At 40.3% G+C, this 18,636-nt stretch overlaps 1 non-coding gene across 1 annotated transcript; it reads left to right on the forward strand.

Moving 5' to 3' along the window:
- The first annotated feature begins 16,028 nt into the window (after positions 1-16,028).
- Positions 16,029-16,135, forward strand: LOC141636680 (small nucleolar RNA R71). The gene has a single exon (XR_012541278.1). It is a non-coding gene; the product is annotated as a small nucleolar RNA R71 (small nucleolar RNA).
- The last annotated feature ends 2,501 nt before the right edge of the window (positions 16,136-18,636 follow it).

Genomic DNA, 18,636 nt, shown 5'->3' on the forward strand with positions numbered 1-18,636 from the left:
CAGTATACACCGTCTCAACTATACAACAAGCTAATTAGCATTCAAAATGGTCCTTATATATATATCAGTATATACCGTCTCAACTATAAAATAGACTAACCAGCATTCAAAATAAATATATTTTACAACTAATATCGAGTAACCCGTCATTGTTACCTTTTTCCAAGAAAACTAATCCTTTAGACCGCAAAAATCTTCTACCAAATTGTATATCTCGGCACAACGGACTTACGGGAACAACGAGAGGATTACTAGGGAACGGAAATCGTTGAAAACGGATGAGAAACAGAGTGGCATGATCAATTTCAAAGATCAAAAACTTAAAGAGGAAGCAAAAGACCAAAAAAGAAGGGAGAAGGAGGAGTTAGACGTGAGAAATGAGGGAGCAGCGTGCTAGTTAGATATTTATTATACGTCCTTTTCTTCATCGTTAAGAATTCTAGCTAATTTCTAAAACCGTCTCGAGTTAATTAAACTGAATTTAGAAGACATTTAAAAATAAAACCCAAATCGAAAATAAATAAATTTAATGAGGGAAAATAAAAAGCAACTCGGCTAGTTAATGAAAATAATACGAAATTTGCTCGAATCGGAATTATTAACGATTTTAACTAAATTAGCGGATTTTAACGAAATCGGTTAATTTAGCGAAATAAACTCAAAATGACTAATTGGATGACTTTTTCCCAAATCCGTGTTGAGTCCACCAAGGACTGACTTTCAAAAAGGGCTTGTAATGAAACGGAAACAGTTAACCGACGTAATTAAATCCTAAACATCAATTAAAATAATTTTATCCAACTTAATAAACTTAATAAAATACGGGGTGTTACAATCACCCCACCTTCAAAAAGTTTCGCCCTCGAAACTTGAAACATAAAGGGAAGAATCAAAAGTTGAGGACATTATTAGATTATTCGATTACGAACAAAAAGGTGAAAAATACAGAGTAAGTTTTGACTGATATCTTTCAAACATGTTTTAAGGAGTAACAAAAATTCACGTCTTCCGCACAGGAGCATAAGAGTTCTTGCCACGGACAAGAACACCAACATTCCAATGTAGAGACCAAATGAAACAAAGAATGAAATCAAAATCCTTTCCGATACAAGTTAGTAAGAGTAAAACTAGATATTAAACGTCTCCAATACCAAGTCAAAGCATCATACTTCATGCATGTGTGACTTCCCCCACCTTTTCTTTGGCCCTGAATGGAGAGGTGTTTGGCTTTTTTAGAGGACAAAGGGGTTTAAAGCAAGGGGATCCCCTCTCCCCTTTGCTCTTTACAATTTGTCTTGAGTATCTCAGTAGATTGTTGGGTGTGTGGGATAAATATCAGGGGTTTAGATATCATCCTTTATGCTCTAAGTTGAAGTTGACCCACTTATGCTTTGCTGACGACCTTCTCATGTTCAGCAGAGGTGACTTGCATTCTGTTAGATTGTTGCTCAGGGAATTTGAGACCTTCTCTGTCTCTTCTGAACTTAAAATGAACAATGGCAAGTCAAATATTTACAGTAATGGGGTGAATGAGGATATCATGAAGTGTATTGAGGAAGCATCTGGTGTGAAAAGAGGGGGGGATCCCTTTTAGATATCTGGGGGTTAAAATTGCCCCCAAACGTCTGGGGGTCCTTGATCGCGCCATGTTTGGTTGACAAGGTGATCGAGAGGATTGCTAGACTTGGGACTAAACATCTCTCTTATGCAGGGAGACTCACCCTCATTAAATCTGTGCTAAGTACCCTTCATAATTATTGGGCCAGGATCTTCATTCTACCCAAAACAGTTCTTAACAGCATTGATGCTATTTGTAGAGCCTTTTTGTGGTATGGTCAGGAACAAAAAGAATCCCCTGCACTTGTATCATGGAATCAGATATGCAAACCAAGGAGAAAGGGTGGTTTGGGTTTGAAACTCATTACACCAAAGGAATGTAGCTTTGATGGGTAAGTATGTTTGGTGGGTTGAGCAAAAAACTGATCATTTATGGGTGAAGTGGGTGCATACTATCTATATAAAGAATACCACTTGGAAAGATTATGAACCTACTATCACTACTAGCTGGGCATGGAGAAGACTATGTGCTGTCAAAACTCAGTTGAAACCGTGGTTGTATGATGAAGCCTGGAGAGACAATGGGTCTGATTATACAGTCAAGCTTGGCTATAGTTGGCTTGTGGATGCAGGCCCTAATATATTCTGGTATCCATGGATACAGAATAGGATTATGTTGCCAAAACACAATTTTTTCATTTGGCTAGTAGCTCATAAACGCCTGCTCACTCAGGATAGATTGATGAGAATGCACATAACACAGTAGTAACAAAGTGCTATCTCTGTCTGCGATGAGGAGGACTTGAATCATCTGTTCTTTAGTTGTTCTTTTAGTAGGCGGTGTGAGGCGCTTGAGGACTGGTTGAGTATTTGCTTGCCTTACCAGGGGGTCATTGATTGGTGGATAGCAATTAGGGAGCGGTCATTGTTGAAGAAACAATGTGGTTGCAAAACTTGCTGCACACTTAATGTACTTGATCTGGCATGCTCGTAATCAATGTAGGCTTGAGTCTGTCATTCCTCTACCTGTTATGCTTATAAAACAGGTGAAGGAATTATTACAATGAAGAATGAGATATAGTCGTGTGAAAATTGGTTCTAGGAGAAGTCAGGAATGGGTCAATAGCTTATGTCAAAGTGTAACTAATTAGAGGTGTGTGTACCTCTAGTTGTCAAATTGTTTGATGGGCTTTATTAATATATACTTAACTTTCCCCCAAAAAAAAAAAATCATACTTCATGCAAACTAGTGAAAATTGTATAAAATCTCAAATTCATAGTAAATATTTTCATTGGATAAACCCAATTTACAAAAAACGAGAGTAAAATATGTGTAGTAAGATCCAATAATAAATTAAAATTTTCACTTTAAAGGAGACGAGTTCTCAAAGTTCTAAAGATTAATGAAAAGCTGTGTAAACTGAATCGCTAGGAAAAGGAAAAGTTAAGAAACAATGAACAACTTGATGGGTTAGGATATTGAGAAAAGTTACACAAGATGTGTAACAGACTCCGAAATAACTATAAAGGCTAAAATTCTATAACGAAACGAAGGAGTGCTAATAAGAAATGAAGAAATAAGGATTTTAATCCCCGACAATGATCACTTAATATCCAAAGTTCACTCAAGTATAAGAATAACCCAAAATAATAGAAAACAGAAGGTTAACAACTTATAGATAACTCGATGATAACTCGATAATTTCGGGCAATGAAAAAATATAGCCAAGAAATTTAACACGAATGAACGAATTAGTTGTAATACCCGTCCTTTTAGAGACCGGTTGACCGTCGTTGACTGACCTTAGACACCTATCTAGACCTTCGGAAACCTTACGAGTTAACCTTGTGGCATTGTGAGCCTTTGAGTTCGTGTTACTCGATCTAGAGAAGGCTACTCGATCGAGTAACTTAGTCACTCGATCGAGTAGAGGTCACTCGATCGAGTAAGTTGTTTACTCGATTGAGTAACGGGAGTTCAGCGGGGAATTATAAATCGTGATATCGCGAAACCCAAATCATTTCTTTTCCTTTTCTCCTAAACCTAGATGCCGTCATATCAGTTCTTCTTCACCTTGAGTCACTCTTTTATGGAGCCTTTGAGGGTGGAGACACCATGGGGATGGGATGCTTGATTCGGGTAGCAGTCTTGTCCCCGGAATGCTATGTATAGGTATGTTGTCATCATCATCATCGTCTTCCTTGGTTCGTTTGTGAATGTGGTAGTAGTAATAGATGGTTATACTGTTTGTTATAGGTGGTTATGGTGGTTGCTTGTGGTCTTATGGTCATGTGCGGAATCGTTGCGGTTTGCTAGAGGTAGGGTTTTCTATTCAGTACTATTGGTTGTTTAATGTGTCGATTGTATTGTCTAATTGGTTTTGGTATCGTTGTTGGTATATGGGTTGGTTGTGATTGGTCACTGTTGTTTGTTGTCTCTGGTTTGCGAGGTACGCCCTCGGCTGAGTGGAGTCACTTGCGTGAGTGGCTTCACGCCCTTGATTCGCCCTCTGTGGAACCCGCCACAAGAGGGGATGTGCACATTAAGGAACATGAGTTATCGCTCGGATTAGAAGAGCGGGGCTTAGGGAGGAACGGCTGCGGTCTCTTACTGGCGGTGTGGATTACCGGTTGTGATTGGTAATCTGGCAGGACTGGACCTTCGGGCAGTCAGAGGTGTGTGGGTGATTGGAGGAGGTGGTGTATGTATGTTGCTATGTCTTGTTGTGTCTGCCTTTGTATTGTCCCTTTAGTTACTAACCTTGTGTGGTGTTTTTGTGTTGTCTTCTTGTGTTGTGTCTACCGTGATCCACTATGGTGAGCAGTCGGTCTTAGCAAGTTGATGTCAGGATCATAACTGGGTGCTTGGAGGGACGAGTCTACCACGAGTCATGGCAGAGATAGTTTAGTCACGAGTTGTATCTTTTATTTTGTTTATATAACTGTAATTTAATATAACTGTTCTTTTATCGACATTTAATTATTACTGTTCCTCGGGCAACCGAGATGGTAACTTCCTTATCTGCTAGGGAAGGTCTTGTTAAGGCTCCTTGGTAGATGGGGGTGTTATAAAGTGGTATCAGAGAGACGAGTTTGGAACCTGTAACTAATGAGGTAATGAACGTAGTGAGTCTAATAAAATGAACCTGGTGTATGTATGTTGGGAGCCCCGGCTGATGCTTGATCTTGGGTGAGAAGGCGCCCTCATTTCAAAATCATGGCCCCAATATGCTTAAGCCAGCCACCGAGTATGGGGATATTGAGTCGGGAATTATGTGCATAGTTGAGTATGATATATGCGTTAGACATAGCTGTGATGGAGTCTATGGTAATGTCTAGTGCGTGCAAATATTAATGATGAATCGTGAAGGGTTGAGAATCGTTGGAAGTGTGTGTGTGTGGATGTAATAGAGATGGTGAATGTGCAAATAGTTGCATACGAGAACTTGTTAAAGTAATGGTGGTAATGAGTTGTGAGTCTTTATATGCGTTCTAGTTAGTGTATATTGTCAAGTAATGTTGGGGAATGCAATGGATAATTGTTGTGGCGTACTCTTGTGACATGGCATAGTTATGTTAGATATCTTGTTGTCGAATTGTTGTGGTATGACTGAAACTTCGAGCAGACTTGAGTAGTGAATGATAGCTAATTGCTAATTGGATACTTAATATAGTGTAATCACATGTCGAATGTTGAATTTGAATATGCGTAGGCGGGCGTAGAATATTGTGCTATTCTATATATATGTATATTCGTGTGAATTGAAACAAATCATAGTTGAGACATTTTGTATAATGTTTGGTATAGGATGGAATGACATGTGTAATGTTCGGATGAGATAGTTGTGTAGCATTTGAGTTAGTATTAATGTATCGTAATTGGATGAAATAATCAGTGGCGAGTTCCAAATACACTTTGGAATTGACACGAGTTGTTGTTTTGCTGGAACCGTTAACCTAACTTGTAACTTTTAACCTCGTTCCTAATCTTACTCGACCGAGTACGAGTGCCTACACGACCGAGTAGACCCTGCTCGATCTAGTTGTGTGGTTATTAGATCAAAAACGTTGGAACTGCCAGCGAAATCTCGATCGAGTAGATCCAACTCGATCGAGTAGAGGTCACTCGATCGAGTACCCGAGTTACTCGATCGAGTAAGTGCTACAGTACCCGGGTTAACATGGGATTCTTATACTTTCCCGAACTCATTCTTCTTCTTATTTATCCATACTTTAAACCCTAATTCTCTATAATCATCCTTTTCTCTCAAAATCTTGGTGACGTTTGTGCTTGATTTCTTTGTTTTCTCCTTGTTAATTCGTTCAATCTCTTTGCAAATCATTCAAGGTAAGAATGCTACTGTTTTCTTGTTTTTAATCAATTAGAAACACATAAAAGTGTTGGTTTTTCTGAAAAATTCGATTTATACTCATGGATTTTTGTTTATAGTTGTTGTATTTTGGTAAAATTGCTCTAGTTTGTTGATTGTTGATGCTAAAAATAGAAAATGTGAACCAATATAGGAGTATATATGGACCGAAATTTCTAGGGTTTGGGTTATAAATTGAATTTTTGTTTGTCTTTTGAGTATGTAAAAGGGAAAATTAAGTAATGTATGTTGTGGGTATCATATTTGGTGTTGATTTTGACTAGTTTCACCCAAAATTTTGTCTTAAAACTCCGTCTTAAAAGTGCCCCAAACTGAAATTCGCCCTAAATCTTTATGATGATTACCTTTTTGTGAAGTTATTTTGAGGGTATTAATACCCCAATTTGCTAATTGTTGTTGTTGTTGTTGCAATTTTTGTATTTTGGAAGCCATAAGACCGTCTTATATGAGATGGGGAGTAATATGTTTTGGAAATTGTGGGTTATTTTGTGAAAAACTATTTTGAAATGTTGTTTCTTTATCCATGAGTATACTTTGAAAAGTTCTTTTGTTCAAGCAAGTGTCTGTTTTGTGTGCCTAAATATATGTTAAAACAGATGACGAGACCTGCAGCTGCCACCCATCAGAGTAAGAGGGGAAGGGCTTCTGAGCCCGAAGTTAGAGAGGGGAGTTAGGGACCCACTGTTCCACCGGTTCCTGAGTATCCTACCGTTGTCTTTGCTGACTTTAAGCAAAGAGAGGCTTTTGTTGAGTTACTGAAATGTCGTATGAAACCAACTAGATGTATCGACACCACCATCCTCAAGAACCTTAAGATAGAGACAGATGTGAGGCATCTCTTTGAGACCTTGAGTTTGACGGGTTTGTATCGTCTTAGGAAGCAATCCTACCCTTTCTTGATCTTGAAGTTCATGAGCTCTTTTACCTATGATGCGACAGCTAAGAGCGTAAAATTTCGTCTCATGAACACCAGTTTCCTCTTAACTATGGACATGTTTGCTTCTCACCTTGGCCTTGCTCGACCAGAGAAGGGATCCCTTAGGGATATCCCGACTGAGTGTGGGGCTAGTAGTTATATGCCTTGTTTTGCTGACAAGTTTGCCCCCACTTCGAGTAACATGTTGATAAATGACGTTCAACATGTCACTTTGAAGATCTTTCTTTGTGTCTTGACTTGTTTTCTCTATGATAGGAAGGATGGGATTAAGTTGAACTCACATGAGGTGATATTGCTAGTTGATTATCTTAACCCCACCCGAGCCACGAGAGTTTCTTTTAATGCCCCGACCATATTTTGTGCTAGCTTCGCTTTGATGGCCACCTCTGCGACCTGATACTTGAGTTGTGGTGCCATTGCTACACGGTTGGCTGAGCGGTTGACCACCTTTGAGGCCTCCTCGGCCCTTACACCTATGGTTCCAACTGTGCCTTCCTTGGACCGAGACTACTTCATCGACTAGAAATGGTTGAGGACTTTGGAGGGTGGTGAGTTGGCCTGGAGAGTATGGGGTATGAGTTGGATGAGGCTACCTGACCCTGAGCACCTTCTTGTGACTGAGCCTTTGACGGCGGCGGTAGTGGCATCAGACTCCGATGATGATGAGGAGGCTCCTACTCGGCAGTATTACCACATTGATGATAGTATTTTGGAGGTGATGCAAGAGCCAACTAAGGGGGATCAGGCTAGACCTGAGGATCGGCAACCTAGAGTGGGGAGGAGTCCGAGACGGGTGAGAGAGAGAGAGAGAGAGAGAGAGTTGCTGAGACCCAGCCAGAGCAGCCCGTACCTCCACAGAATCAGTATCCCAGTTACCCTTAGTCCTTTTGTCCTGATATGCGGGTGAGTGAGGTCACAGAGAGGGTATCTGCCACTTTGGCGCTCCGGAACCTACACGAGATGGCATATGTGCAGGGCATTAGGACCGCCTCGGCCCAACCGGTGTGGTGGAGAGGTGTTGGAGACGACAGTGGAGTCTTTCACTCTTTTGGCGTGGATCCGATTACATGGGGGAGCCTAGGAGTTACCCCTTTGACTGTTTGGCACCATGGCGAGTGGGAGCTGACTCAGGCACATGAGCTACCACAGGCAAGGGTACAACAGGAGCAGGCACACCCAGAGGTGGAGGTGGAGATGAGGAGATGGAGGAGCCGGCCTGGGAGTGATGCTGTTCTTGTTGTTTTATATATTCGTTTCCATGGATTTGTAGTTAGTTGATACTTGCTTGGTTGGTACGTTTGAGATACTTTGGTTTGTATTTGGCCATAAAGCCGTATTTTGTTAGGTTTTGAACGTTTTATGCAGGTGGATGGTGTCGGAGATGAAACTCCGACGTTGATTATGTTTTCTTGGCATGGCAACGTTTTTCTGTGGGGAAATTGACGTGTGGCTACTCGATCGAGTAACTGCACTTGTGAGTTAGAAATGCCTACTGGACTCGACGTACTCGATCGAGTAGCGTCAACTCGATCGAGTAGCTTCTTAGCTTGATCGAGTGCCCCTGTATACCGGCTTTTTCATTCTAAATTGTTTTGATCTTCGTGCATGTGTATCTTGTTGATAATATGTTCCCTTATCATTCTTGGTAATAGCATCGTCATGTCCCAAGTACGGTTTATACAATACAAGTATGGTTTATACACTTTTGGATGCTAAATTGAATTGCTAGAAGTAACATGTTAAATGGTGATTATAGTTCTTGTTACTTGTTTTGGTAATGTCACTAAAGGAATTCCTTGGTGTTTACGTATAATAATTGGATGACGGAACAGTTCACTTACGCAATTGTGTTGTCCACTTTTCATATGGTTTTAATATGCAAAAGTCCTATCTATGTAATGTCAATGAAGTACCATGTTCGTTGTGAGTCTCAACACATAATATAATCTTTTCGTAATGCCAATAGTGAATAAAAATTTATCGTCTCGTAGTTATAGTTCATCTTAAAGGTGAACTTCGGGGATGAAGTTCCTTTTTAGAGGGGAAGAGTAATGTTGCATGGGAAAATGAAAAATTATGACAATCTTATAGTATTTTGAGTAGTTGTTTGAGTAATTGTTAGTGATTGTTGAATAATTGTTGGCAATTGTTGGTCAAATTCATCATGTTGTTGTATTTCGTTTCCGAGTAATTGTTCACAAAATTGTTAAGTAATTGAATTGTTGCTGCATTGTTGAGTAATATAAATGGTTTATAGGGGTAATATAAATGCTGTGGAATTAATTTAAAACGGAATGCTAATTTGTTTGTTATATAAGTGATTGATAAGTTACTGTATTTTGGTGATTGATAACTAATTTTTGTTGATAAATAGTTGATGGAGGAGTAACTGTAACACTCCATACTCCAAGTGCCTTACCCGGACTACTTAAGGCATGGGAATGCTACCATCTCCATTACCCGAGGCAATGTATATCAAATAGACAATAAAGAAGCATATATTTTATTAAATGAGTTTAAAGCGATACAAGTCCAAATCCCAAAACTGATAAAGTAAATACAACTGTTTCTCAAAACTGTCAAACCAACTGAAATAATGTAAAATAATGTTTATGACACAGCGGAAGACTTCCAAACAGCTCGTGGTGACTCAACCCAACTATCCCATGCGCATCAACTCATACCTGCTCAATAACTGCTCCCCATCCCCGAATGGATCACCACAGTTTTCAAAACATTTAAACCGGGGTCAGTACTGATTACATAAAACAATACAACTGAAACAATGAACAATCCAAACGAATCAACCAATCTCCATCATAACTCCACACACCCGACTACACACTAAAATGTGTAGTCCTGCCAGAATACTCATCGCAACAAGTATTCCACACCGCCAGTGGGGGACCGCAACCGTTCCACCTAAGCCCCGCTCATCTCATCCGAGCGATAAACTCAAGTTCCTAAATGTGCACATCCCTTATGTGGCGGGTTCCACATAAGGCAAATCAAGGGTGTGAAGCCACTCCTGTAAGTGACTCCACTCAGCCGAGGACGCACCTCGTAAACCACAGATGATACCCGTCGTTGTGAGTACCAAAATAAAATTTATAATTCCTATTAAAACTAACCTAGGCTAGTGGTAACAGGGTTGAACCACAAGGAGGCGAATGTAATTAATAATTGTCTAATTCTAGTCTAAGGTAACGAATGTGAGGGTTGAACTGATTTGGTCTATAGCTAAAGGCAATAACAGACAATAAACTAAATAAACGGATAAAACAGATAAAAGAAGGGTACTAGGATGGTCGGTTCACTATAGTTTCGGCGGCAGCATACTAAGTAGGTCTAAATCAAATACATGAGGCGGGAAAACAAGAGGTCCTCTCGGTCCACTCTTAACGGATAGCATCTTTCGATCTCGCTATAAGTCCCTAATATCACTAATACTGACTCTCGTCCTGAAAAGTGACTTATAATCTAAACTTTACCTATCTTTCGATCTCAGCATAGTTTAGTCATTTTAATTGGTGATCTAACAACTTTCCCTATCTTTCGATCTAATGGGTTAGTCATATACTAAGCATTCAACTAGTCGCATGCATTCGATTTGTCAAATACAACATTTAAATCAATTAAAACGGAAGTAAACCTCACGTGGTCAGTCGATCGACCAGGTATGGCGGTCGATCGACTGACACGCGATTTCAGGCCAAGTTAATACTAATGCCGCCTATACTATAATTTCCCTACATCCTAGCACGAATAAGTTAGCTACTCATACTAAGAATAACAACAATGAATAAATTGACTAATAATTCTACTGAATTCATGCTTGAAACGATTAAACAGATGATTAACATAAAACGATAATTATGGTTTCGGGAAACTAACTAGCAATTCTCTCCTACAAACGATAATAAAGCGAACTAAATTAAGAGCAGAAGAGTACCGAAATTGCAGAGCAAGAATCAGAAACCGAACGAAGATAAATTGTATAAAATTCCCAACAACTTAGAACCCTAATTATTTTATGATGTAAACTGATAAAAACTGAATGTAAAACTTGATGTTCGAGGTTACGTTATATAGAAAATATACGTAACACTTATTCTCAAAACCTAAACACAATGGGCTTGATAAATCTCGATCTTTTAATTCTCGTCTGAAGTAGCGGTGTGGTCGATCGACTGAGGTGGCCGGTCGATCGACTGCACTGAGCTGAACAGTAGCTACTGGAACCCCCAGGTTGGTCCATCGACTGAAGGCAGTGGTCGATCGACCGAAGTAACTGATAGTTGGCTTCTATAATCTCCTGGATTTGCCTTGTGGGCCTTGAAACGCGCACCAAGCTCGTTCCTTAAGTGAATTCTTCACGTCAAATGCAATGCAGGATACCCGGGGACGGATTTAGCTTGATTTCCACTGAATTCTTCACATTTCTGCAATAATGTACAAAAACACGAAAGTAGACGGAAATGGGAGAAATGGTAGCTTAAACTACACAAATGAGCTCTGAAATGCGTGTAAAATGAGGTGTAAAACATCATATAAATGACACGCATCAAACTTTCCCAAACCAAACCCTTGCTTGTTTCCAAGCAAGGACTAAACTCGTTCTAATGACCTAATGGAACGAGTTCAATCTCAGAGCGAATTACAACATGTAAAACCTAAACCATTTTAATGCAATAACCAACAATCAATTAGCAATTACGAATCATGCAACCGAGTTATGAAGTCGTTAAAAACTGCTGAACCATCAACTATAGAGACTTATCAAATTGAACTCTCACGGGTCGCTCATATCACACATAAGCACAGGTGAATATATGTAAGAGGATAGAAAGAATTCATTTTGTAAAGACTCTCACCTAACTACGACCTATAAGAACATGCCTGCAATATAATATGAAAGTAATTTCTATGACCGTACATATGCATTCCAACCAACAAAAGACCATGACACATGCCGAGGTATATATGGATATGTGAGGTATGGGTAAGAAGAGGCAAAACATTTGTGGGAAAGTGGAGGTATAGGTGATCAAGCTAGTACCAAAACGGAACCATATGACAACATCCTTCTTCTTGCTCAAAATTCAATCGATACGGTGCTATAGCAAGCACAAAACTCACAATCTCCAGTATATAAGTAATCAACCAACTCCCCATAAGATACTAATGCAACATGGGAGCAAAAATCGCCATAAGATAAAGACCTTGAATTAGCGAATTGATTCTTTTCTTTATTCTTTTTCGGACTCCAGTCGATCGACCGCTTTGAACAGTACAGAACTCTCTCTTTTTTTTTTCCTTATCGTTTTTTTCTTTCTTTCCTTTCAACTTCTTTCCTCCTTCATTCTTTTTATCCAACAAAATCTCAATAAGAGCAAATGCTACCAAAAACTAAGTAACAATCCCAAGAACATAGACTACTAGCTTAACAAGGGCAGGCTAAATGTAGGATGTAGTAATGGGACAAAAAGGCTATTTTTGGCAGTGTGAAGCTTATGGGTAAAATGAGAAAAGGAGACCTCTACCACATGTGTCAACAAACCACAAACCGAATGCATACAGGTATTAAGCAGATCAAGTTCATATTTATGCACATTTATGTAACATGTCTCATAAGGAGTACTACTCACATTCCTAGATAAACTGGTCATTGATGACACCAGTTATAAGCTCTAAACCTTAGAAAATATGATGTAGCTTGCCAAAATTCTAAGTCAAGTCTTAAGTTCAGCAAATAATTAACGAAAACTCGTAGATATGCACTTATACGATTCTACTAATAACATGTTAATTAGCAAGGCTTAGGCATAAACAGGTGAAATTGCAATGTCATCATTGAAATACTACCGTTCCGACTCGTCCTATATGCTAAAATAAACGTGCATTTTTTTAAATTTTGATGAATTTTTCAATTTTTTTGAAATTTGTATATATAAGAGAAATGAAATAAACAATGCAAACTGAAATGTAAACGTGAATGAAAGCAAATGATATACGACGCAAAACCCTTCCCCAAACCACATCGCACAATGTCCCCATTGTGCAAAATCATGTAATGAAAGAGAAACGCGAATTTGCAAGAAAAATAAATAAAAGAGACATGAAGTAAAACTCGGGAACTCACAAGACTTTAAGCGCAGCAAAAGGAAACCTCCCAAACCAAATAAGTGAGCTAGGAGGTTTCAAGTGAGCTAGCATGCTACCAATAAGGACCGAAAAGACAAAAGAACCACGCATAAGTCCGAGAAAACAATTTTGAAGCGGTATTATGTGCACAATTGAGAAAATAGAAGAAATAAATAATATGACGGAAGGTAAAGTGGAGTAGAAAACTCCCTCAATTCTGCAAATCGACCAAACACAGCAGGGGAGAGATCATGAACCAGTACAGCAGTGCAGGGCGGTCGAACGACCACATCACTCAGTCAAACGACCAAGGTGAAAGGAACAGTAGCTCCTGGAAACTGCAGACCAGTCGATCGACTATACAGACCAGTCGATCGATTGAAAATACTGCTGTAACTTCAGATGTCTTCGTATTTGCTCAATTACTTGAGCTAATGAGGTCTAAAAACCAGCAATTGCACAAAAATACGCGCCCAAAAATTGCGCAAAACCCAAAGTAACCATCTAAAGAGTTTAAAATCCTAAGCAAACATTATCGGCGAAGTTTCGCGCACACAAAACAATAAATTAAAAGGTTCAACGAAAGCAAATAAAATGTAAATGTTTTAAAGAAGTCTCAATCAACTAATAGTTGATCAAGAACGGCCATGGAATGGCCCACTTGACTGGCTTCTGGCTACAAGAGGTAGCCTCAACGGTGCTCATCTTCTCAGCTGCACCTTTCTCAACTTCATCATCCGTAGAGCTTGACGGATCAACAACTTCGTCATCTCCCCAATCAATGACCTCTTCCGGCTCATCAAAGTCCAAGTCGGACTTTCTCACTCTGGCTGGCTCATCTTCAAGCTCCTCATCAGTGCCATAGCTCAGGCATCCAAGACCGCCCCTTGAAACGATTTGCTCCTTCACAGCTGGAGCGACATGTGGCTCTTCCTTCCCCAAACCAGCTCCTGCAATGGCTAAAATAGAAGAATCTTCCTCCACTTTGCTCCCAATCTGGGGCGGAGGTGTTACAACAGGAGTAGGAAAAGAGATAGGCATATCAGGAAGTATAAAAAAGGATTTCTTTTCAGAAATCGTATTGCAAGTGACAGGCCACATGGGGTCCTTCTTCCTAGCTGTCTGAGCAAAGACAATGGAGTGTTTCCCTGCTTTGAAGGTCAGGGTCCCAGAGCCAACATCAATAACTGCACCAACAGTGTGCAAAAATGGCCTACCTAGAATAATAGGTATGTGGCCATCCTCAGGCATATCTAGGACCACAAAGTCTACAGGGAAGAAAAACTTCCCTATTTGCACAGGGATGTCCTCTAAGACTCCTATAGGCTGGACCGCAGAGCGATCAGCTATCTGAACGGTCATGCTCGTAACTGCAAACCTATTCAATTTTAACTTTCTAGCAAGACTCAAGGGCATGACGCTAATACTAGCTCCTAGGTCACATAATGCCTTCTCAATAGAGAAGGTACCTATATTACAAGGAACAGAAAAGCTACCTGGGTCCTCTAGCTTATGGGGTGCAGTGTGAGTCAAATAAGAACATGACTCTTTAGTGAGTGCGACAGTATGCACAGTTTCAAGTGACCTCTTTTTGGACAGTAATTGCTTCATAAACTTCATGTAAGCGGGCACTTGATTCACTAATTCAAGGAAAGGTACTTGTACGTTTAAACTACGAACAACATTTTCAAATTTATTGAAAGATACCCGCTCCTTCGTCGGCACCAATCTTTCCGGATATGGGGCTGTAAGAAGTAACTTAGCCCTCTCTTCTAAATCTCGCATGCCGACATCCGTGGACTTAGGCTGGAAGTCCACTACCTTCTCCTTATTGAAGCTTGACCCCTCTTCAGACCGTCTCAAATATGAACCATTGATCGACATTGGGTCGTGCCGAACTGCAGAACAGACCCATCAGCAGTCGGGTCTGGCCTCAATATTTTCGGGGCAGTCGTACCCCGAAACAAATGATCCCTCAAGTTATCGGGCATTGGAGGACGAAAAGGTTCACTATCAGCAGCAATCTCAATCGATCGACCGGTTAGGTCAGTCGATCGACTGGCTTCAAAGGTACCGTGCTACCGTTTGTTGCACCTCGATCGATCGACGGGTATGTGTCGCCGATCGACTGACATACCTGGAAGACGCCTTTTTCTTTCCTTTGTTCCTTCCAGCTTTGTTTTGACTCGGTTCCGGCTTATCTTTTTCAGGGGTATCCTCAATCATAGCAGGCCCCTCCAGGGTGGACCCGCTCCTCAAAGTGATGGCATTAAGGGTCTCTTTTTGGTCCGTCTGAGTCAGTAAGTGTCCCGGAGCTCGAGTGGTATTTTTGCTAGCCAATTGAGCAATTTGGCTCTCTAGCAGTTTCATTCCGGCCTCTCTAGCTTGGGACTCCTTTTGCAGCATATTCTTCAACTCAGCAAACTCAGAATTTTGGGATTGTTGTTGTTGCGGCACATAGGGAGGTTTTTTGAAACTGTTGTTGCTTATGAGGAGGCACATAAGTCTGCTGCTGCTGCTGTGGAGGTTGAGTCGGATTCAGGACATTCTGGTTACTCCACCTCAAGTTAGGATGGACATTCGGCTCATAGTACGTATTTGTCTGCCTGTAATGTTGAAAGGCAGCACAAGACTCAAAGGGACTAGCACAATTTTCTGAGACATGTCCCTCAGCTCCACATCTTCTACAGACGAAAGGACCGTCTAAAACAGCATTCACATGATACATCCCTCCTTTTGAAGCTCCTCCCAACTCGTATTTGTCAAACCTCGCCGTGAGAGCCTCTAATGCGACTACGAGAAGGATTCAAAGACTCCTCCTCTGATTGCCTCTCAAATTCCCATATTCAGCTTTATGGGTGGCTAAGTCATCATTGATCTTCCACCCCTTAGTCTCTCCCATATTCTAAGCAAATCGGCCATTGGCTGCAGCATCCAAGATAGACCTCTGATCATCATACAGCCCGTTATAGAACTGATTGCAAAGACTCCATTTTTCGAACCCATGGTGCGTAATGGTTCGCACTAGCTTCTTGAAACGGACCCATGCTTCATGAAAGTTCTCATCAGGGCCCTGTTTAAAGCTCGTGATCTGAGCTCTAATGGCATTCGTCTTCGAGGCAGAGAAGTATTTCTTGTAGAATGCCAAGGCCAAAGAATTCCGATCGGTGATCCCATGAGCAAATCGATCCAGATCTCTCTGTACCACTCTCTTGCAGCATCACGGAGTGAGAATATAAACATAGTCTCCTTTATCCTGGTCCCGAGTCACACCGGTTGGCGGGGTATAGAGCAAAGAATAATCGATAAAAATCTCCATGTGCTTGGCTGCATCTTCATTTGCGGCTCCCCGAATCGGTTCCTCTCAACTAAGTTGATATAGGAAGGCTTCTGTTCAATTTCCTATCACTCAGTAATTCAACCCCTTGTATAGATTTGCAGCTGTCGGCTCAGAATGACTTGCTATAGTTGCTTCTTCAGCCATGATTGGAATGTTTGGAGAAGTGACTGTCTCAGCTGAAGAAGTAGAAGCAGGAGATGTAGGTGGATCTTCTTCGAACAGTTCGTTCTCGTAGTAACTAGACAGAGTACTCAGCTCTTCCTTTGTCGGCAATACCCTTGATGAACGTCTCAACTCACGCAAGGTCTTCTCAATCTCAGGATTGAAAGGTACTAATTCACCACCCTGTGACCTGCGCATAAGAAGAAACTACAAAAAGAATATGAGAATAGTATAAGGAACGAATGTCCCTTAAACTAAGAAACAGACTAAAATAAAACAACTAAAAATTAGAACAATTGCCTCCCCGGGAACGGCGCCAAAATTTGATACCCGTCGTTGTGAGTACCAAAAATAAAATTTATAATTCCTATTAAAACTAACCTAGGCTAGTGGTAACAGGGTCGAACCACAAGGAGGCGAATGTAATTAATAATTGTTTAATTCTAGTCTAAGGTAACGAATGTGAGGGTTGAATTGATTTGGTCTATAGCTAAAGGCAATAACAGACAATAAACTAAATAAACGGATAAAACAGATAAAAGAAGGGTACTAGGATGGTCGGTTCACTATAGTTTCGGCGGCAGCATACTAAGTAGGTCTAAATCAAACACATGAGGCGGGAAAATAAGAGGTCCTCTCGGTCCACTCTTAACGGATAACATCTTTCGATCTCGCTATAAGTCCCTAATATCACTAATACTGACTCTCGTCCTGAAAAGTGACTTATAATCTAAACTTTACCTATCTTTCGATCTCAGCATAGTTTAGTCATTTTAATTGGTGATCTAACAACTTTCCCTATCTTTCGATCTAATGGGTCAGTCATATACTAAGCATTCAACTAGTCGCATGCATTCGATTTGTCAAATACAACATTTAAATCAATTAAAACGGAAGTAAACCTCACGTGGTCGGGCCGATCGACCGGTATGGCGGTCGATCGATCGACACGCGATTTCAAAGCCAAGTTAATACTAATGCCGCCTATACTATAATTCCCCTACATCCTAGCACGAATAAGTTAGCTACTCATACTAAGAATAACAACAATGAATAAATTGACTAATAATTCTACTGAATTCATGCTTGAAACGATTAAACAGATGATTAACATAAAATGATAATTATGGTTTCGGGAAACTAACTAGCAATTCTCTCCTACAAACGATAATAAAGCGAACTAAATTAAGAGCAGAAGAGTACCGAAATTGCAGAGCAAGAATCAGAAACCGAACGAAGATAAATTGTATAAAATCCCCAACAACTTAGAACACTAATTATTTTATGATGTAAACTGATAAAAACTGAATGTAAAACTTGATGTTCGAGGTTACGTTATATAGAAAATATACGTAACACTTATTCTCAAAACCTAAACACAATGGGCTTGATAAATCTCGATCTTTTAATTCTCGTCTGAAGTAGCGGTGTGGTCGATCGACTGAGGTGGCCGGTCGATCGACTGCACTGAGCTGAACAGTAGCTACTGGAACCCGCAGGTTGGTCGATCGACTGAAGGCAGTGGTCGATCGACCGAAGTAACTGATAGTTGGCTTCTATAATCTCGTGGATTTGCCTTGTGGGCCTTGAAACGCGCACCAAGCTCGTTCCTTAAGTGAATTCTTCACGTCAAATGCAATGCATGATACTCGGGAAGGATTTAGCTTGATTTCCACTGAATTCTTCACATTTCTACAATAATGTACAAAAACACGAAAGTAGACGGAAATGGGAGAAATGGTAGCTTAAACTACACAAATGAGCTCTGAAATGCGTGTAAAATGAGGTGTAAAACATCATATAAATGACACGCATCAACAGACAATTATACAACAACCACATTATACAATCAACAATCACCAATTCCAAATCCGATATGATATAAATCAACAACAACGATTAATCATCAACAATGCCATGTAAACAATACTGAGTAGGGAAACCCTACCTGGAATAGCAACCACAAGACCGTCACAGCAGCTAATCAATAATGTTCCTCTACGAATCCTCCTCATATAACATATATTCACATAATTATCACCTAATCAATATAATCCTCCCAAAAACCCCAATTCTACCGAATTAGGGTTTCAAACAAACTTATC

This window comes from Silene latifolia, chromosome Y, assembly GCF_048544455.1.
Source record: "Silene latifolia isolate original U9 population chromosome Y, ASM4854445v1, whole genome shotgun sequence".
Taxonomy (NCBI): Eukaryota; Viridiplantae; Streptophyta; class Magnoliopsida; order Caryophyllales; family Caryophyllaceae; genus Silene; species Silene latifolia.